The following is a 23340-nucleotide window of genomic DNA, read 5'->3' on the forward strand; positions in this document are numbered from 1 at the left end:
GCAACCACTTAATTTACTTGAGTTCTTTGGACCTCAGTTTTCTCAAGATCAAAGAAACTGAATTCCAAAGAACTCAAATGAATGATCCAAAGCCACATAGCAGAATTAGGATTCAAATTCATGTCCTTCAATTGGAAATGCAGTGCTCTACCTACTATGCTACATCAGTACTGGCACTTTGACTTCTTCCCATTTAATCAACACTACCACTAAACCTAATATTGACTCATGTAAACTAATAGAAACATGTGTTTCCTTTGCTTAGAACACTAACCCTCTTTCCTCACTCTTAAGAAAGCAATAACATCTATATGACTTTTTTCCTTAAAAAGATAGCTGATAAATTAGTCAAGATGCTAACAATTTGATGTTCTTTTAAAAACAGAGAGTGGAAAAAAAATTAGTCAAGGATAGAGTGTGGGGAGATATTGTTAAAGGACAGCATAAGAAAGTGATTTAGAAATCATTTTATTGAATCTGAGAAAGGTCATCTTGTTTGTCTTTCTTCAGTTCCATTACATTAAAAATTTAAAAAAAAAAAACTTCAAAGTTTCCAACCAAGCTCATTTTTATTACCCATTTGCTTGCCAGAAAGACATTGCAACTAAGAAATTCTAGAGCTCTCAAAGTTTTCTTCCTTCATTCTCCATTGATTTTATAGCATAATGTTCAATGGGCCTTTCCCCAACTACTGAAAAATCTGTTTTCAACATTTGTGATCTCACTGTACTTAAAGTGGGAAGATTAGTTAACAAGTTGATGTATTTCTCATTATTCGATTATAAATTTCTAGACAAAGGTAAAACATATGTCTTCCAGAAAGGAGTAAAATGGGTAGAGACTGCTTTCTTAAAACCAGGAGACCTCAGTAGATTCAGAAGCATGCACACAATTTCTAAGAAGGCTAATTAATCCTGAAAAGATAATTTGGCTTATGCCAAAATAAAATATTGATGATTTATAAAATTTTACTTGAAATTCTCAAGAATATTGGATTCACAGAATCTATAGCTTAAAAATGTTATTAAATAGTTAGTATCTGGGTAACTTGGGATTTATAACCTAATCCCTCAACAACAACAAAAAAGTTTCATTCAAAGACATATGTATGTGTATTCACATACAGTTATACCTTGCAACAGTTCATTTGAATTCAATTAAAAGCTTTCTAAAACTTAATGAAAAGTGCTTCCTTAAAGTAAAAGAGACATAAAAATCCTCAGGAACCTCAGACTCATTAGGAAGACAGGGTGTATGTAATAATTCAAGAAAGAAGAATACAAGATATTCCATAACAATTGTCAAATTAGTGATAGAGACAGTATTAAGAAAGGAATTCACAAATCAGACCTGAAGACTGGTGACATAAAAATGGATTTATATATGAATGGATACTTTTAGGCTAGACAAAAAGGACTTGAATAAATGGACAAGAGTGAGGTGGTGGTGGAAAGGGACATACTGAAGTTGCTAAAATCAGGCAAGGTCGGAGGGAGATTATTAACAGAACAAGTCTCCAGAGGTAGGACAAGATTAGATGAAATGAACAGGTGTAGAGAGAGACAGTCTTGTAAAGAAAGGCTATCTAATTCTATTAGCTTGGAAAGATGAAAATGAGTCATATTCTTGAGAAATTTTGAAATGAATAGGGAGAGTAAATGAGGTGCTACTATACATAAACTAGAATCCCAAAATAGCTTCCAAGCAGGAATAAGCAGAAAGTGGTAGTCTGATGGAGGCAGTAATGAGAAAAATGTTTGGAGCAGAAAATGTGAGAAATATAATTTAGGAAAGAAATCAAGTGAAGTCTGAGTTATCTCTATTAATTTTTAAAGTGTTCTCTATACCTGTTATCTACAATGAAGAAAGGGTATAGGCCTTTCTAACAAAATCAGGCTTAGAGCAAAGGTATATATTATTATGACAAGCATTAAATGCTAGAAAACAAGCAAAAAGTGAGGTCTTAAGCACTGGCAAAAAAGAAACAAAATTATCTCTTTTTTTGTCAATGATTTGTTCACTTATCTACAAAACCTGAGATATCCAACTAAAGTTTAATGGAAATAATTAATAATTTCAGTAAAATAGCAAGTCATAAAATAAACATCCAAACATCATCAACCTTTCTGTATATTGTTAGCAAAACTCATTAGGAAAAGGCAGAAAAAGGAAATCCATTTAAAATAAAATATATAAAATATCTATGAATACAACAATAAGAATTACATAAAACAATTACAAAACACTATTTATAGAAGTAAAGGAAGACAAAAAATTGGAGAAATATTAATTGCTCAGCTTAGACTGCTCCAATACAATAAAAATATCTATATAATATAAATCAATTCACAAATTGACATCAAACCAATTGAACTTCCAGAGGACTTTTCATGAAATCAGCGTCAAGATTGGGGAGAAGAATGACAACATTCAGCTAAAGGAAAAAAAAAATCAAGAGAAACAATTTGTTTTAAGTAGGAAAGAAGGGAACTTAGAAGGAATAGATCTGAACTATGGTGCCTGTACACAGCAAAAACTCCAAAAACAATTTTATACTAATTCAAAAATGGAAAAGTTGATCAATAGAAAAAATAATGTAAACTAGACACACATAAACATAGGGACATAGAGTTCAATAAATTCAAAGTCACCAACTAATGAGAAAATGATTCAGTCTTTGGTAAAAGTTCTAGGAAAACTAAAAAGTTATATTGCAGAAATTATATTTAGACCAGCAATTCATACCATATACAACATTGAACTACATAAGGATGCATGAACTATATATAAAGGATTACAAACAAATTTGAGGAATAGGAAAACTGATATCTCTTAAAATTATTTATAGAGGAAGGATCTTGACCAAATCAGGAAAAGAAGGAAAACAAATAGGTTTATATCAGTAAGGAAATTAGCAAAGGATTCTGCTAGTAATTTTTAAAAATTTTCTTAAAATCACCAATAAACATGAAAACTACAAACACAAAAGATAGAAAATAGGATTACACATGAAAGTATGAATCTATTAATACAACTTGCCTATTTAAATATACATTACATTTAACATACTACCTATGCTATTCAGCTTCTGTGAGCTCCCTCCTCAATCCCCTTGCTTTCTTCTGTATAGTTCTTAGATGTTCATTGACATACTTTTCTTCTTTTCTCTTGTGCATCAGTCAGTCCTTCTCAGTCTCCCTCTCTCAATAAAAAAAAAAAAAAAAACAACTCTTACTTGTAACAAATAATTATATTCAAGCAAATTTTTTTTTGTATTGGTTAAGGCAGAAAATATATGTCTTATTCTGTACCATCCATCACTTTTCCATCAAGAAATGGGAAAGAATGTTTCACGTTAGGGAAAATGGTCTGCATTTCTACCACATCAATGATTTGTTTTCTGTGTTTCAGGTATAGAATGATTTCCCTCTTAGAGGATACATTGCACATTGAACAAATGCCTTTCAACATTCCTGGTTGTAAAGGAAAATATTTCTTAAAGGAAAGATATGCAAAATTTCAATTGGAAAGAAAGAGGGAGATCTAAGATGAAAGATAAAACCTGGACTTTTGTCAGAGTAATGAATAATAGCAGAATGTTACAAAGGGGTGCAAAGGAAGGGAAAAAGCAGCTATAATTAGATTTCAAAATAGATTTTAGAGTTTTCCTAAAGAAGAGAGAGCTAGATGTTATAAGGAGGAAGAATGGCACATTAAAGTCTCAGAAATAATCAGATAAAAGATTATCCAGCAAGAAGCAAAGGAAGAAAAGATTAATAGTTGACGATTTCAAACTCAGGGATACAGAGATAGCTATTTGTCAATAGTTGATAACAGCATAGCAGTATGTTTTCTTCCTAGAGCAAGTAGCCAAGAACTTGCCAAGGCATTTCAAAACAAATGACAACAAAGGACTTTTGATAATTCATGTAGGTGCAAATGGCATTTCCAGGAGGAACTTTAAAAGTATTGCTAAGAATTATGAAGTTTTGAGCAAAAATCTGAAAACAAGAGGCAAAAGTTGTGATTTTTTTCTCTGTTATTTACAGAAGTCAAGATGTGTAAGATAGGGGCTCCCCATTTTCCTACAATGGATACTAATTTTTCCTAAACTACAAAAAGTCTTTTTTTTTTCTAGACAATTGCTTAATCCTTACCTCTTTTGGAATAGCTTCTTGAACACCTATAAGAATAAAAAGTCCCATATACTTGTAACCAAGTTTCTTTCGATTTGGTCCCTTCAATTTGGTGGTCCTTGCTCTGCCCTGCAACAAAGTTTCTATCGCAGAAGAATGAGATTGTACCTAGAAAAACAAAGTTCTATTGAATTTGTGCTGCAAATTCTTTTTGTGTTATGACTAAGTAAATCTTTTTGTTAGTCACCTCATTTGTGAGTACCTCATTTAGTCCTAACATCATTCCTGAACAAAAAGAGTAAGTTAAGTCCACCTCCAATACATAATTGGAGAAAAGATTGATTTCAGAATTAAACAGACTTGGGTTTAAATTTCTGGATCATGTGAAATTAAAACTATATCCACTCATATGAAAGAGTGTTCCAAATCACTACTGATTAGAGAAATGCAAATTAAGACAACTCTGAGATACCACTACACACCTGTCAGATTGGCTAAGATGACAGGAACAAATAATGATGAATGCTGGAGGGGATGTGGGAAAACTGGGACACTGATACATTGTTGGTGGACCTGTGAAAGAATCCGGCCATTCTGGAGAGCAATCTGGAACTATGCCCAAAAAGTTATCAAACTGTGCATACCCTTTGACCCAGCAGTGCTACTCCTGGGCTTATATCCCAAGGAAATACTAAAGAAGGGAAAGGGACCTGTATGTGCCAAAATGTTTGTGGCAGCTCTTTTTGTTGTAGCTAGAAACTGGAAGTTGAATGGATGTCCATCAATTGGAGAATGGTTGGGTAAATTGTGGTATATGAAGGTTATGGAATATTATTGCTCTGTAAGAAATGACCAGCAGGAGGAATACAGAGAGGCTTGGAGAGACTTATATCAACTGATGCTGAGTGAAATGAATAGAACCAGAAGATCGCTGTACACTTCAATGTTGTATGAAGATGTATTCTGATGGAAATGGATATCTTCAACATAAAGAAGATCCAACTCACTTCCAGTTGATCAATGATGGACAGAAATAACTACACCCAGAGAAGGAACACTGGGAAGTGAATGTAAATTGTTAGCACTACTGTCTATCTACCCAGGTTACTTATACCTTCGGAATCTAATACTTAATGTGAAACAAGAAAATGGTATTTACACACATATATTGTATCTAGGTTTTATTGTAACATATGTAAAATGTATGGGATTGCCTGTCATCGGGAGGAGGGAATGGAGAGAGGGGGGGATAATTTGGAAAAAATGAATACAAGGGATAATATTATAAAAAAATTACTCATGCATATATATACTGTGAAAAAAAATTCTAAATAAATAAATAAATAAATAAATAAATTTCTGGATCATGGTTTACAAGGTAAGATAGAAAGATTACTAACAAGTACACCAAACAAAGGCTAATAAGAATGGACTTGTCAAGTATCTCACAAATCTAATTTTTTTTTTTTAAAAAAAGAATTAAAACAAATAAGTATTGTGGAGAAAGAAGACTCCCAATACAGGTAAGTAGAAACTAGCCATAAAATAGAAAAAAGAAGGCAGCTTAGATAAGCAGAAATTCACAGGAGAAAAAAAATCCAAGAAAGAATATTATAGTGAATCAATGGAATCAGCTCTCTATGCAAAAGGTCCAAAATTTAGACAAATGAGATGAGGAACAAGTTGTAGGACATGGAGAAAAATCTGACTAAATAAGGCATAGTTAGATGAAACCAAGGAAGGACTACAATTTTCTTTTTTCTTTTTCTTTTTTTTTTATTCATTTTTCCAAATTATCCCCTCCCTCCCTCCACTCCCTCGCCCCGATGGCAGGTAATCCCATACATTTTACATGTGTTACAATATAACCTAGATACAATATATGTGTGTAAATACCATTTTCTTATTGCACATTAAGTATTAGCTTCCGAAGGTATTAAGTAACCTGGGTAGATAGACAGTAGTGCTAACAATTTACATTCACTTCCCAGTGTTCCTTCTCTGGGTGTAGTTATTTCTGTCCATCATTGATCAAAGGACTACAATTTTCAATAAGCAAGACTTAATTAAATAAACAGGATAGGTAAAGGGAGTGAGGGAAATGAAAGAGGAGACAGATGACAAATGGCATTGTATATTTAAATACTATACTCCCATGGGGAGATACAAAAACCAAAAATATTACTGAGATTGAGAAAAAGACAAAAAGGGAGGAGAAGAGATTTTTATCATTGAGGTAAATACTTCGTTATCACTTGGACAGAAGGAGTAATTAAATGAAAAATTCTAGAAACAAAATAGAAGCCTGGGATGACAGATAAAGCACTTACTATGTTCCAAGCACACATTATATAATCATGAGAGAGGATTTCAGTTTTCCAGAAAGGTACTGGAGCTATCTCCTTGACAAAAGAAAAACAAACAAACAAAAACAACCACTAATAATATTTAGATTTGACTTTATGATAATTCTATCCTTCAAAAGATGAAGGAACTGAGTTAGGAAAATTCAGTGCTAGATCTGACTCTGACTAACAGAAAGGAAAGAATTTGTTTGCTTATTTGCTCTCTTATAAATACTCATATAAACTATAAAGGACATTGGAAGAAATACAACATCTGCATCCAGAGAAAGAACTAACAAATATAAACATGTATAGAATAAACTTACATATGTGCATGTGTATATATGTCTACTGGTTGCCATCTCTAGAGTGGGAAGCAAAGGAAAGAAGAAAAAAAAGAAAAAAAATTATATGATAAATTTGTTGTATACTTACTTGAAAGGAACAGCAAGATATCTATGGTAAATTTACAGTTTCATGTACAATAATGTTTTTATTATACTGTTTTGGAGAAGTTTTGTTTTATTCCATAAATTAAAAATAAAATTTAAAAATTTTTATTCACAAAAAAGGAAAAAAAAAGCATAACCTAACTATAAGAATTCCAAGAATGTTTAAAAGAAATGGAGCAAAAGATAAAAAGTAAAAATAAAAATAATATTATAAGTGAAATTAGAGAAAGGTAGGAATAGTTTTAGTGATTTTAGACAAAAAAAGGCCTAATTTAAAGAAATAATCAAGGAAACTACATTTTACTAAAGAGTACCATAGACAATATTAATATTGAGCGTATATGGATAAATAGTATAATACCAAAATCATAAAAGAAATGTTGGATGTGTTATAGGGAAAAACAAAACTCGATTAGTGGGTAGACTTCAATTTACTCCTTCTTAGCTGAATAGAATTTTAGAAAAGTTAGATATGATAAATCTCTGGGAAATATTTAATGGGAATAGGAAGAAATAAATCTTTTTCTCAGCTATGCATGGCACAAAAACCTTCCAAGTCTTCTCTGAGGTCCTCTTAAGTTGTCCTTTATCATATATTTTTGCTTCCTGGTGATTTTCTTTTTGTGGAGGATTGGAAAACCCGGAAATTACTGATCAAACTTTCTCTAAGTTTCCTTACACAAACCCCATCTAGGATTTTCTATAGTCTGGATCAACTAAATTTGATTTTCCAGTTTCTTTCTATAGCTCTTCATACTTTCTCATATTACTGCCATCATGGTGGGTATTTTTGCATTCCTTGATAATTCTACTTTTTCTCCTATTGATGATCACTATGATTCATACTATGGCAACATCTGCTATATATCTTGCTTTATGCAGAAATATCCTCATACTTTCTGTCAGGTACTGTTTGAAGACATATTTGTCCATGATTAATTACCAATACCTGTTTTTTTAAAATTTATTCTATTTTCAAATAATCGATGTGACATAGGATTCTCTTTATCAAACTAAAAACATATTTGAGACTCCCACTCTAAGCAAGTCTAGCTTCTTATCAAAATAATTTCAGAACTGACTAATGCTTTTGTCATGCTTTATTATTTGTTATAATTTCTAAAGTTTACATTAAATGAAGATTTTCATTGGCTTTTGAGATATAGATGATTGGTTCCTGATTTGTTTGAATGCATCTAATCCTTTTTTTTTTTTTTTGGAACCAGAGCATGAAGGAGTTTTTTTTAGTCCACTCTCTTTTTTTGGCAAGTTATGTTTTAAGAAAAGCCAACCCTCTGACTCAAAATCTATTTTTTAGGTTCATAAAAATAGTTTTATCACACTGGCTAAAGTGCTAGTGCAATTAGAGGTATTATCAAGGCCCAGTTGATCAATTTCTTGGTTTCTTAACCTTTGTGGTTAAAATGGTTTTGGAATTTGAAAGGATTAACACTGTCATCATTATAATGTTATCAGTGGTCATGGTCTAAAATAGACTTTTCAGACCCTAGATTCTTTGGGAGTAGTCTAAACCCAAAGAAAAGAGTCTGATTTTAAAAATAAATAAATAAAAGTCACTTTCTTGCACATTATTCCTCCAGAATAGCATAGACAACTGATTCGTGATTTGTGTCTCTCCAACAGTGAATAATATGTTCTCTACTGGAAAAAAAAATTTTCAGTTTGCAAGTAGATGTTAAATGGAGATTAGCTAATTATTTCTTCTACCACAGCAGAAATGCTTATATTATTTTTTAAAATCTCAGAAACTTTCATTAACATATATTTATAATGTGAACTGATAAAGCATTATAATCATTACAATGGCTGCAAAAGACAAGAGCAACTTTGTGGAACAAATACACAGCTATTTCTCTTTCACCTTTAATTTATACTATCCAAGCAATTCACAAGATTCACCTAGGAATTCTTTAGTTCAGGAATTTAAAAAACACACACACTTTTATCCATATGTAAACATGCATTTAAAACAATATTAGTATGGCTGACATATAATGTAGATTTCCCTCTTGATTGAATGTTTAAGTTTGACTTTGTGTAAAATCAACTAACCATACTTCTTTTTTTGTGTGCTGGTAAATTCTACTACTTATCCTCATTGTCGCTCCTATCTCAACTAATTCTTCTATTTTAATTCAGCTCCTTACCTTGCTTTGCTATTACTTAACCTCTCTTCTTTTGCTTCCCCTCCCCCCTAAAATCACTCCCCCCCTTATGTCTTTATGGATTTGGGAGGGTGCTATATACCCTTTATGTACCTACATAATCCATTCCCAAAGTATTTAGGTTTTCAGAACTACGAACTAAGCCTTCTTCTTTTAATTCGTCTGTGTCTATTATTCCTCTGAGTCTCTCTTGTGCAAAAAATATATATATATATTATTTTTACCTTTTCCTAGACAGCTTTGCTTTTTAGCTTTTTTTAAAGTTAGGTCATATACAACTCTGCTCCAATCTTTCTTTTGAACTATCCAATTGCTGATGTCAATCTTAAACATATAGTAAGCATTTTCATGTTAAAAAAAACATAAACAATTTATCTATGTTAAGTTCTTTGAAATGATTTATCTTTGATATTGGCTCTTCTGTGTTAAATTGTCTAGAGTTCAGATTTGATTGAAAGAAAGTCCCGAAAACCTGAAAGTTCGTTGAATGTCCATTGACATGAAAAAAATTAATATTGTGGATAATTTGCTGGGTATATATGATATATTTTTTTTACTGCAGACCTAGTTCTTTTGATTGCTGGCATATATAATTCTAGGACCCACAGTTTTTGTTTGTTTGTTTTTTTCTGATTGATGATAAATGCTTTACAATTCTAATTGTAGCTCCAGAATATTTGAATTCTTTTTTTTCTTGTTTCTTATGAAATTTTCTCTTTGACCTGGGGCTTTTGAAATTTGGCAATAATATTCCTATGTGTTTTCCACAAAGGATCTCCTTGAAGTGGTAAATGATAGAATTTTTCTACTTCTACTTTCCCCTTATATTCTATCACTCCAGGATAATTTTTTTGGATTATGTGTTGCATTGTTATGTCAAGGTTCTTTTTTTGGTCACATCTTTCAGGTAGTTCAATTATTCTTATATTCTGTCTTTTTGATCTGTTCTCTGAATCTATTGTTTTTCTTATGAGATTTTTTCACATTCTGTTTTATTTTTTTATTCTCTATATTCTGTTTTGTGGTTTCTTGGTCTCTTATAGCTCCACTAGTTTCCCTTTGTCCAATCCTAATTTGCAAAGAATTATTTTAATCTTTAAGATTCTGTGTCTCCTTTTCTAGTTGGTTAACGTTTTTTCCATGATCTTCTTGAGTTTTTTGGATGGTGTTCGTTCATTTATTGTTTGTTTTCCTCAGTGTCTCTCATTTGACTCTTAATTTAAAAAAAAAAATTCTCTCTGGGCAGGGAACCATTTCATTAACTCTTTGGGGGTAGAACAAATTTTTTTTTTTTTTTTTTTAACTTCAGCGTCTTTCCCTGAAGATGATCTCCAGCCTTCCCTATTCCCATGACAAGTTCCTATGGTGGTGTTCGTCCTTCTTTGCTGGTTCTTTCTTTTAAAAAATGAGAAGTATTAAAGTAAGCACCTCTAATCATGGGATATGGGATGGTGATTCTAGCTTTACAACAGTACTCCCCTCTGACCTGGAATTCCAAACCAAGAGCTACCCCTTCTAGCAAGTACCCATAGCCAGCAGTCTCCCTGCCCCACTGATGTGCTGGTTGCTTCCTGCTGAGGGCCAAGTCTCTGCAGTACAGCTAGGCCTGGCATCTATGTTCACTCTAAGGAGCAAATTTGTGGGTGAAGTGTGAAAAGTTTGAAATCTACTAAGCCATCTTCCCAGAATACTCCCATGAGACATGTTTTTTCGTATTTTTTAAATTTTGCACCTATTCAACAGCAACAAAATTGAACACATATCTTATCAGGTATAGGCAAGAACTCTACATTTCTTTTTGGACAATCATATCCCCAGTTCCCAGCATTGCAAAAATATATGACCAATCACTTCAAGAAAACTGTAAGAAATAACATCAATCCTAAATCTAAATTTATTAAGAGTAGAAATCAAAGAATAACAAAAATAAAAAAGGGGGGGTGAAGAACATGAAGTATTAGAAAGCTTCACTTAGCACAAACTCAAGAAGTATTGCTTAATAAAGAAAGCAAAGATAGGACTGATATATTAAATAATTTAGGGGAAAAAAAGATGGCCAGAGTGAGACTTGAATTTTGAAAAACTTCTTTCAAGTTTGATGGTATAAATCCAACTGATAGTAGAACCAGACCAATACAAAGTCATTCATAAAGCTACTTTCTGCTTTTACCATCATAAAATTATACCTTTTCCCACAATATGTGATAGAAAATGTAAATGCAATTCAGGATGACCACAGTAAACATTAGAGTTGTTATCTCAATTAGGACATATATGGAAAAGGAGGTTTAACTACCAAAATTCTTGACAATAATTATAGTATATCACTATGACAGAAATAGCTAGGAAAATAATTGAAGATCCAAAGAAAGCTTTTGGTAGGTTACATTAACATATAGCTACTATGTACAAAAGATAAAACTAAAGAACAAAAAAGAAACATATGGCATAGAATCTGAAAACCGAAAACATGTCAGAAACTTTAAATTCCCTAAATCATTAATTAAAAATAAAAGTCAGAAGTTTAAGACTATTTGCTAAGTCAAACCTATACAAAACCACAAAATTAATAATTTAACATCAATGAATAGCTGCATTATAGAGACTTCAGAAGTAAATAAATTAGAAGAATCAAATTACATTCACAGAAAAAATATAAGGAAAATTTGTATATAACTGGCAAAAGTGATTTGACAAAATAAAAGAGTAATTTAAAGCAAGCACAAGACAAAATATTTACAAACTGTCAATGTAATGGATGATAGAATGGTTGGATCAAGGAGGTGATTTTAACACTAGTTTCTCTCCTAAAATGGAAAATAATGGAACCTGCTAAGATTCATAATTATTATCTCAAATGCTCCACAGTGATGCAAGAAATACTAGTAAAGCTAGCAATTCTTTTTTGTTAATTACCAGCAAACTCAGGAAACTTTACCAGTTTTTTTTCTAATATAAATCTGATCTCATCTTTCTTAATAGAAAGCATGACATATTGATTACCAAAAGATGAGAACACCAATGACCCCATAAATACGAACAATTTTTTATTTTTATAAAACATTCATAGCTTGTATTCTTCAAAAATATATATAACTATTTAAATATATATATGAATACTTATATATAAAATATATATGTGTATATACATATACATGAATATATATATACGTATGAAGGGATAAAAGAATAGTGTGTTAAAACATCCAGGTCACTTGAAGAGCAACTTATTAATGATTTGTGGATTATTGAATAAGATTATTGTAGATTATTGAACAATTCCAAAGAGCCTTGACATTTCTATTATCTTTACTAATATTACAAAGTCTTTGGTTCAATTCTGCCTTGATGAACTGCAAATACACAAACACATCTACACATATATTTATATATGTATATATTTACATGCATATGCATATTTGTATGTGTTTTTATATATTTGTTCCAAGTTCCAAGCATAGTAATAACATTAGGACATCTGATGTTCACATGGAAAACTCTTCTCTATTTAAAACATGCCATCAATAAATTAATGTTGAAAAAAATTGACATCAAACGTTATCTTCCAGAAAAACAATGCAAATAAGTAATTCTGTCTAATATTACAGAGACTATTGCTGCTCCTGGGGCAAAATTAATGTGACTTTCAAATAAAAAAGAGTTGTACCAAAACTATGGATTTGCATATATATATATATATATATATATATATATATATATATATATATATATATATATATATATATATATATGAATTACATCAAATTACATGGCACCACTTGGGGCCATGGGGAAGGAAGTCATTTTCTCCAGTAATATTAAAAAGTGTCATCTAGTCAAACCAAAATTCTTTCACTATGTGCTAAGGAAAAATAGAAACTGAAATCTTTTAACTTAAGTCTGGATGAACCAATGGATGAAAACAATGACTTGAAATATCTTGGTCTTCTCTTCACAAGGAATATCAATCATAAAGCTATCACAAAGAAATCTGGGACTATATATTTTTAAAATTATTGTCATCCTGAAGTCAAAACTCAACAAGAATAGGACCTATTACAATGAAGGGAAAGAAGAGAGGGGGATGAGCATTATCTGAAACTTGATCTCATCAGTTTTGGGTTTAAGAAGAAACAATTTAATCATTCAGTTGGATACAGAAATTTACCTAATCCTATAAATAAACAGGAGGAGAAAAAGGGAAAGAAAAGGGAGGATAGGATAGAAGGGGGAGAAGAAACAATTAGGGGAAAATGTAAGAGAAGGAAAGAAGAGTTGATGGAAGATAATATTGAAATAACATACCAAAACCTATGAGATGCAGTCAATGCAGTTCTTAAGGGAACATTTATATCTCTAAATAGCTAAAACTATCACTCTTTGCACTATTGATTAGTGAAATGCAAATTAAAATATCTCTGGGATATCACCTCATATCTCTCAATTGGCTAAGATGACAAGAAAAGATAGTGAAAAATGTTGGAGGGGATATGGGAAAGCTGGGACACTGATGCCTTCTTGGTGGAGTTGTGAAATGATCCAATCATTCTGTAAAATAATTTGGAACTATGCCCAAGGGCTATCAAACTGTGAATACCCTTTGATCCAGCAGTGCTATTAGTGTCTGTATCCCAAGGAAATCATAAAGGAGGAAAGGGACCTATATGTGCAAAAATATTTGTAGCAGTTCTTTTTGTGGTAGCAAAAATATTGGAAAAGGAGTGGATGCCCATCAATTGGGGAATGGCTGGATGAGTTGTGGTATATGAAGATAATAGATTATTATTGTTCTATAAAAAATGATGAACAAGCTGATCATAGAAAAGCCTGAAAAGATTTATATGAACTGATGCTGAGTGAAATAAGCAGAACCAAGAATACATTGTACACAATAATAGCAAGAATGTGTGAAGATCAACTATGAATCAACTTCTCAGTGATCCAAAGCAATCCCACTAGACTTTGGACAGAAAATATCACCTGCATCCAGAAAAAGAATAAAGGAGACTGAATCTAAATCAACACGTTCTATGTTCACTACTTTTTTCTCATTTTTAAAAAATATCTTCCATGGTTATACCCTTTTGCTCTGATTTTTCTCTCCCAACCTGATTCATAAAGCAATGTGTATTAAAAATAAATAAACTTAATACAATTAAAAAAAAGAAAAGGAAGAGAGGCAATTATGATTTTTGATTATAGGGTCAATTCAATCATGCCTGATTATTCATGACCCCATTTGGAGTGGAGTAGTATACCATTTCCTTCCTTACTACATTTTCCTAGATAAAGAACTACAAATAAAATTTGCCTAAAATTACATAAGTAGTGTGTTTGAAGCTGGATTTGAACTCAAGGAAATGAGTTTTCCTGACTAGGTATTTATGACAGTGATTCACAATCATTTCATTTTCACTTATTTATATAATTTATACAACAATTATCTTTATGGAGGCCAGAGTTAACTAATTTTTTTTGACATGTCTTACCACTGAACTTCAATTTATGCATAAATCAAGACATCACCATTATGATGTGATTGGTCCTCTTTAAGAATGACAACAACAGCAACAAGACTTACTAATTAATTCTTCAAAAAAAAAAATCCTTCAAAAACCTACAAGATATTATTCAAGCTAAAAAACTTTATATCTGTTAGATATTTAGAAAAACATAATCAGTACAATTATACATTATAGAAAGAATACTAAGATCATATATTAAAACTCATTTATAAATAAGAGACCAAAAATCCCATCATACCCTACCAAAAATACACTTACGAATTCAACAACTAAATTATATGTGCAATCAGAGAGTCATTACAGATTTGTTACCCATAAACACTTAAAGTACTGGTCCATAAAAAAATAAAGAAAAAAATTATAGATACAAAATTCTCAGAATGTCCATGCAATAAAGAGCTTTAAAAATGTTAAGTCCTAAGAGAAGAAATTAAAACTGTCGAAGAATAGGCTGATGTAGATATTATCTCTTTTGTCTTTCTACTATAGGAATTGTCCTGAACATGCTTTCAATAAGTCTAAAGGAAAAACACACATTCCAACATTTTTATTTAATTACAAAAAGCTTTCATTTTGTTTACCTGCACAATACTTAATAAGACAAAGTAAAGTCAAGATAGTGACATTATCTTCAGACAATTTTTATCAAAATCCCACTAGAAAAAATAAGAACAAGATAACATTGACAGTATGAGTAATACTTCATAGATGAACCCATGACCAATTCCAGAAAAGGGGTGGAGTGGACAGAATAAAGACAACTAGGTGACACAGTGTAAAGAATTCATGGCTTGAAGTCAGGAAAATTTTAAATCCTGTTTCAGATATTTATAAGTTTTGTGTCCCTGGAAAAGTTGTTTAATTTGTCTCAGTTTCATTTATCTTATTCATAAAATGGATAAAATAATAATAATAGGATTTACTCCACAAGGATATTATGAGAATCAATTAAAATAGCACAATGCTAAAGGTTAATGATTATTAATTTACAGCAGATTGTGTATGCCCTGAAACTACTATGGTTGCTGTCAAAAATTAGAAAGAATATTAAAATATTAGACAATAAGTCTTTGGTGATATCATTTATTGGTTTAGTATTCTATCCCAAGTAATTAAATGATCTTTTTTTAAATTAAGAAATAGAGTGATACTGGAACACAAGTAATGTTGTAATTACCAGTTTTACATACAGGATTGTGAAGTGACTATTGCTTCTTTATGTTTTAGAATTACTAAAAGAAAAAATACACTGGTAGAAATCCATCAATCAGTAAGCATCTTCTAGTGCCTACTATATACATGCTAAATTTTGGGGATAAGAAAAGAGGAAAAAGATAATTCTTGCCCTCAAGAAGGTTACACTCTAATTGGGGAAACAATAAGTAAACAAAAAGTGCATACAAAGCAATTGATATACAGAATAATTAGGAAACAAGTAACAAAGGGAAGGCATTGAATTAACAAGTATTAGAGAAGGTTTCCTATAGAAGGTGAGAGTTTAATTAAGACTTAAAGGAAGACATATGGAATGAAGAAATGAGAACATAGAAGTCTTGGGGAAAAGCCAGCAAGAATTCTGGCATCTGAGAGTTGGAGTTTCTTCTTCTCACAACCAGAAGATAAAGGTAAAGATAAAAACCACTGCATAAAGAGTATTTGTAAGTAAGTGGTAAAAAATAAGGTTGGAAAAGTAGGAGGGGGTAAGACTTTGAGGGCTTTGAGTCCCAATTTTTCTGAAGGGCAACGTGAGCCAGATATAGACATCATTAAGATAGGTAGAATGGTTCTCTGAAAGTAAATGACAGTGACAAAAATATAAAGGAATTGATATAAAAATGGATTGAATTCCAAGTGAGAAGTGGAGCAATGCTGATAGAGCAATGGTTTGTAAAAGGTACTTATAAGGAAGGAGTAGGTCATCTATTTAACTCCCAGAGAATCATAGGGAAAGAAGAGAAGGGAAGATTACTCAACAAACATTTAATAAGCACCATGTGCATGTCCTATACTAAGCAGTGGGCACCATGTGCATGTACTATACTAAGCAGTGGGCACCATGTGCATGTACTATACTAAGCAGTGGGTATGAAAAGAAGTACAAAAACATGGGTCCTGCCCTTGAAAAAAAGCACATTCTAATTGAGGAAACAGCATACAGTTACAGCATACAGAAACAGCATACAGCATACAATCCAATACTGCTGGATCACATTGTAAGTGGAAGGGAATAAAGTATAAAAGACTGGAAAAACAGCAAAGAGCCAGGTTGTAAAAGGCTTTAAATACCAAATAGGATTTTATATTCAATCTCAAAAGTAATGGAAGCCAAATGGTATCATTTAATAGTTAAGATGATGAAGCTTATCAGAAGAAAAGGGATTTAAATATGCCATTTAGGGATTTTTACCATAAAGAGAAGGGATAGAAAGTAGAGAATGGGGAAACAAACATGAGACAAAATATAACTGAACTGAACTAGAAATAAAATTTCTATAGGAGTTGAAGTTGGGCTGTACAGATGAGGATACCAAATGAAGAAAGATAAAGACTGGAAAATAAACTGGAAACATATGTTATTGTAGACTAGATGGATTTTATTTTTAGAGATATGTGTGTATGGCCGATCAATCCTTCTGGAATGCTAGAGCATGCTGTTCTCAAACTTTTTAGATTAGGAATAGTTACAGTAATTATTGTCCCTTAAATATTTACTTTGCATATTTTCCATCTAATTTCATTTAATCAGATTTAATTCCACCTTAGTAAATTTTTCATTGGAGGCCAAATTTAAATCCAAAAAAATTATGTTAAGCAGGCTCCAGATGAAAATGGAACTAAGTACTAAACAATATTGTTCTTAGAAATAAAGAGCAGCTTCTCCTTTCCTCTCTTAAATCAGATAGAAAGGAAATAAATTAAACTAGATGGAGTGCTTTGCCTACCAACTATCTATTCCTGAATCTCTTTACTTAGACATTCTACAGCATACATTACCTCTATGGGTTGTAAAGATATCACTTTCTCTGAATAGCCAGAGAAATAGGAGATGGAGAAGAAGAGTGTTATTTTTTAGGAAAAGAAATAGGATTCTAGTAACATGCCCAGGAGCACATCTTATTGCTGGTTGACTTGGGAGTTAGAAATCAAGAATTTTAAAATGTCAGTTCTCAATCACCAATTGACTTGGGGATCTTTCATGCATATACAGAAAATATACAACATCCACACCATCTAATTTTAAGTAATTTATAGCAGAACAATTCTACCCAGTTCCTCCCAATAAGAAATCTTAATTCAGAAAATTTTGATAATTTTGCAAACAAGAGATTTCTAGATCCTGGTATGAATAGACCAGGCACTGTGGGGGAAGACAAAGAAAACACAATCTCTAGTCTCAAAGATTAAAATTTAATTTAGGACACAGCTTCATAAATTGTGGTTTGTGACACTTATAACTGAATGTGGGGATTGCAGAATTATGAGGTTTTTTTTTTTCCTTTTGTTGTTGTTTTTGCTGAGACATTTGGGGTTAAGTGATTTGCCCAGGATAACACAGTTAGGAAGTGATAAGTATCTGAGGCCAGATTTGAAATCAGGTCCTTCTCACTTCAGATCTGATGATAGAATTATAATTTTTATCAGTAAATGTTTGATCTATATACCCAGAGTCACATAAAAATTTATCACGCAAAAAAGGGTCATGAGTATAAAAATTTTAAGAAGGCTTGATTTAGGAGATCATAGTAATGAAGCCTTTACTAATTTACAATGCCACATATAGAAGGTGATCAGTAAATGTCAGAGGTGATCAGGCAGACAAGAAAGAAGGAAGGAAGGAAGGAAGGAAGGAAGGAAGGAAGGAAGGAAGGAAGGAAGGAAGGAAGGAAGGAAGGAAGGAAGGAAGGAAGGAAGGAAGGAAGGAAGGAAGGAAGGAAGGAAGGGGAAATATAAAAGGATGAAAGATGGATGATAAAATGATGTATGAGGGGAAAGGAGAAAGAGAAGAAGGAAGAAAGGGAGAGAGGAAGAAAGAAAGACAGGGAGGGAGAAAGAAGGGAGAAATCAATTAATTAGGGCCATGTGACACTTGATACCACATTTTTGGAGTTCACAATGGCTCTGTGTAAAAAGTAGGAGTAGGAACATAGTCTCTGCAGTAAAGATACCCTTTCTTCACAGTCACTGATTCTCATTGCATCTTGTGTCACCACCCACATTAGTATTCCCTGACCTCCCAGAAAGTTCTTGCCCTTCTCTTAATTTCTCACCTCCTAAGAGACTTTTGAGGGACCTTCTTCTATGGAGTCTGGGTAGATGCCTTCAGCTTCCCCACTTGCTTCCAGAAATCAAGAAACTCTTTTTGTCCTTCAAGTTCTATCTGAGCAAGAAATTTTACAATGCTCTCTGCCTATTACACTAGCAAGAGTGTGAAGGAGCCGATCATTTTTTGATTACATTGAGGAATGGGCTAGCTAGTAAGCCTGCATTTTGCTATTAGTGCTTATTCTTAGGACACTAGACCAGTTCCAGTGGTCTAGAGACCACCTGGCTGTCTACTGCCTCTTGTGCCCATATCTGTGTCCATGGCAGGCAGTGTCCCTGAAGCCCTTGGTTATACTTGTTTTCGACTCTGTCATGGCCAAAATCCCCCCCCCACCTCCACTCCCAATATACTGAGCCTACTACTAACGTCTGAGATCTATGTTTTTGTAAAAAGTAATGTTGCCATATGTCTGTGTGCTACTGTGCTGTCACTGCTAGGGCCTGAGTTCACCACGTTCCCCCAGACTTGGGGATTGACTTGGGCATGAGCTGCCCCTGCTCTCCTGTGCTTACTTGTAGGGACTGATCTGGCCTCTCGTGTTAGGGCAAAGGCAAAGAAGTACTTTTTATTGAAGTTAAAGGCACTGCCTCTGATTATCTTGCTGCAGCTGGTGAGCACAAGAAATGCTGCCCAGGATGGATCAAGAAACTCCAGAGTCAAAGTAATAAACATTTATAAATAAATAATTTCCAGCAATTATGCTAGATTCCAAAGGATTTAGACTTTCTACTAACAGCCCCAATTGAGAGACATATCTCAAACTCATGAAATCCCACATATTTGACCATTTATGCCCAAGAAAAGACCCAAAATAAAACAAAAATCAACAAAACCATAGATTCCTCTAGGCCAGTCCATTTTTGCCATAGGGAAATAGTAGTCATTTCTATGGGGTATCAGGGAATTGAACCTGAGATCTGAGCCCTGCTGTGCCCCTCACTAAATCATATTTAACTTATATTGCACCTTGCCTGAATGTAGCAAATTAACTAGAATGCAAATAGTACATTTGAATCCTAAATTCCAGAAATTTCTCATAATTCCTCAGGAGAATTAGTCATTTTATTTTCACATGACTTACCCAAATGCTTACACTAAAGAATCACCACAAAATTCCTATAACACAATTCTGGTTGGTCTCAGATTCACCAACAAAATCCAAACAGTATCTTCAACACAATTGTAAAATAATCCTAAAATTCCAAGGACCTGCTTTAGTTTTCATTCTCTCACAATTGGGGTTCCTCATTTCACCCCTTATATAGGATTAATGATGGCTTATACAGATACTATCTTTTCCAAAAAGCCATGCAAAAACCAGTGTTCTCCTATTCACATACAAATAAGACTCCCCCCAAATTGGTTGGAGGAGTCTTCCTTAAGGAAATGTACTCAGAGTACTGGTATTATTAATGCTGACATCCTATCCTAGTTGTAACACAACTAATTATTTCTGAAATTGTTTTTTCATTGGTAGCCAATAAATATTTTTATATTTGATTTTTTTTACTATATACCTTTTATTATAGCTTTTTATTTACAAGACATATGCATGGGTAATTTTTCAGCATTGACAATTGCAAAACCTTTTGTTCCAACTTTTTCCCTCCTTCCTCCCACTCCTTCCCCCAGATGGCAAGTTGATCAATACATGTTAAATATATTAAAGTATAAGTTAAATACAACATATGTATATATGTCCAACAGTTATTTTGCTGTATAAAAATAATCGGACTTTGAAATAGTGTACAATTAGCCTGTGAAGGAAATCAAAAATGGGAGGATATATTTGATTTTTTAAAATAGTAACAGTGAAGTGAGCACAACTAATTATTTACCAATTTATTTTTTCAATGGTAGTCAATAAACATTTTTATAGTTGAATTTTTAAAAAACAATAGTAGTTATTTCTCTAGGTTAAAAATTTCTACAGAACACCTTCCCTCTCCTCCAGAAATTTATTTAATGCATTAACTCTGATTTCACTTATTTAATGTGTTTCAATGTGTATTCTGAATCTATCTCTGTTTCACTACTCATTAGCTAATGGGGTACAACTATGTCTAACTCACTTGAAACCATATGTGAACTGGCAAAATTCAGAAAGAGATATATACAACAAATGCTTTTTATGATAATAGTTAAGTGAAATCTTTTTGAAAATTTGGAAATTGAATGTGACCTGATTCCAGGGCTGGTATGACCATGCAATTTTCTTTATCTTTCCTAATCTTATTTCTAAAAGATCAGCTTTATATTCAAGACAAGTTCAGTCTATATTTAGGACGAAAGAGCTATTGTGTAGTGAAAACAACTCTGTCCGAATACAATTCTTCCTTTACAACAATAACAACAAAATTCGGTTCTGCACATATATATTGTACCTAGGATATACTATAAGATATTTAATATGTATGGGAATGCCTGCCATCTAGGGGAGGGGGTGGAGGGAAGGAGGGGAAAAATTCGGAACAGAAGGGAGTACAAGGGATAATGTTATTTTTTTAAAATTACCTATGCATATGTATTGTCAAAAAGAAGTTATAATTATAAAAATTAATAATAAAAAAATAGAATATCAAAAAAAAGGAATGGGGTGGGGAGGAAGGTTGAGGAGACAGGCTAAAACAAGGAAGGGAAACAGGGTGTTCAATGAGGCCAGAAAGAAGAGAGAGGAACATTTAAGATGTTAAGACTCAGACATTAGCTTGTTCTTGCCTCAGTTTCCTCATGTGATAAATGGACTTAATGTAAAAAGAAAAAAAAAGAAATACAAAAAAAAAAAAAAAAAAAAAAGAAAGAAAACAACTCTGGATTGGCTATCAGAAAACCTGGATTTGAAACTATGTTCTAGTATTCTGTGACCTTGGGGAAATCATTAAATTTACATTTAACCTCTCTGCTCCTCAGTTTTCTTATCTGTACAATAAAATGTTAAACTGGTTGTCCTCAGGAATATCACTCTCAGCTCTAACTCTATGAACCTATGATAAGTAAAAAGCCTGATCGTTTGAATAGAAAATAAAAATGAAAAAAAAAATATTGAGGATGATAAAGGGCTGAAACTCTGAATTGATGCACTGACTTGGGAAAACCGAGCACTTAAGGCTAATTATTGATTGGACAATACTCTATTAGCATATGCTTGGAAAATGGCCCTTCCCACTATTCTGTGCTGGTTCAGTCTTTTGGTATATACAGAGAATTGTGGGGAGGATTAGGGGGTGGAGTAAGACAAGCCAGGGTCACTTTGGCAGTATAGGAGGAGAAGAGAGGTCGTGGAGAGCTTGTGTCCATCCCCTTCACTTCTACCCTAAAGACCAAGGACTTTTGCTTATCCTGATTCCAGCTGATTCTAAGGTACCCAAGGATGCTAACTCGGTCTTCATAGATGATGATAGTGGTGATTATAATAGTAATAATGCTGCTGCTGCTCCTGATGATGATGATGATGATGATGATTATGATGGTGGTAATGATAATAATAATGATGAAAATGATGGTGATGATGCTGGTAGTTCCATAAGTATGCATAGTTTATAGTCCAGAAATAGTAATGCTTTCCCCTCTAGGGTACATTAGCCCCATCTCTATCCATATATATATGGGGATTCTCTACTATACATAAGTCATGTGGATAATACTATATGGAGTAACTGTGATAAAACATAGACAGGAAACACACAGAATGACAGAGTATGGAGGATTTATGATCTACATTGGTAGAAGGGAAATTTATGGCTATTAAATGACACTTAGGTGATACAATGGATAGAGTACTGGGCCTGGAGTCAGAAAAACCTGAATTAAAATCTAGTCTCAGACAATTACTAGTTGTGTGACCCTCAGCAAAATGCTGTTTGCCTTTGTTTTCTCATCTGTAAAACGGGCTTGAGTAATAAATGGCAAATCACTCCATTACCTTTACCAAGAAAACTCCAAATTGGGTTATGAAGAATTGGACACAACTGAAAGCAACTAAATAACAACTTAAACTATTACAGTAAATATACTTATCTTATAATGGAAAGTAAGAATTCTGTTCTTTTAGATATTATTTCAATTTTCCATAAAATCCTTAATGATGTTTTCTCAGTAGGAGTTTAAGGAAGAATTATAATCATTTCTACTAGAGTCCTGCAGTCATTAACAGAGACTATTCCTAGAGAGTGTTTTGTCAATGAGAAAAGCTTTTTATTATTTGGAAATATTCCAGCTTCTTACTCTGAAAAACTCTCTAAAGAAGGTTTTTTTCTGTCTATAGGAAAAAGGAACTTTAGGCTTTTATCGGAACTCAAAGTCATCAGGCCACTGGCTCTCTGCAACAGACAGATTTCTTTACAAACCACAGTTGTAGTCGCATTATATCACT

Source organism: Sminthopsis crassicaudata, chromosome 3, assembly GCF_048593235.1.
Source record: "Sminthopsis crassicaudata isolate SCR6 chromosome 3, ASM4859323v1, whole genome shotgun sequence".
Classification (NCBI taxonomy): Eukaryota; Metazoa; Chordata; class Mammalia; order Dasyuromorphia; family Dasyuridae; genus Sminthopsis; species Sminthopsis crassicaudata.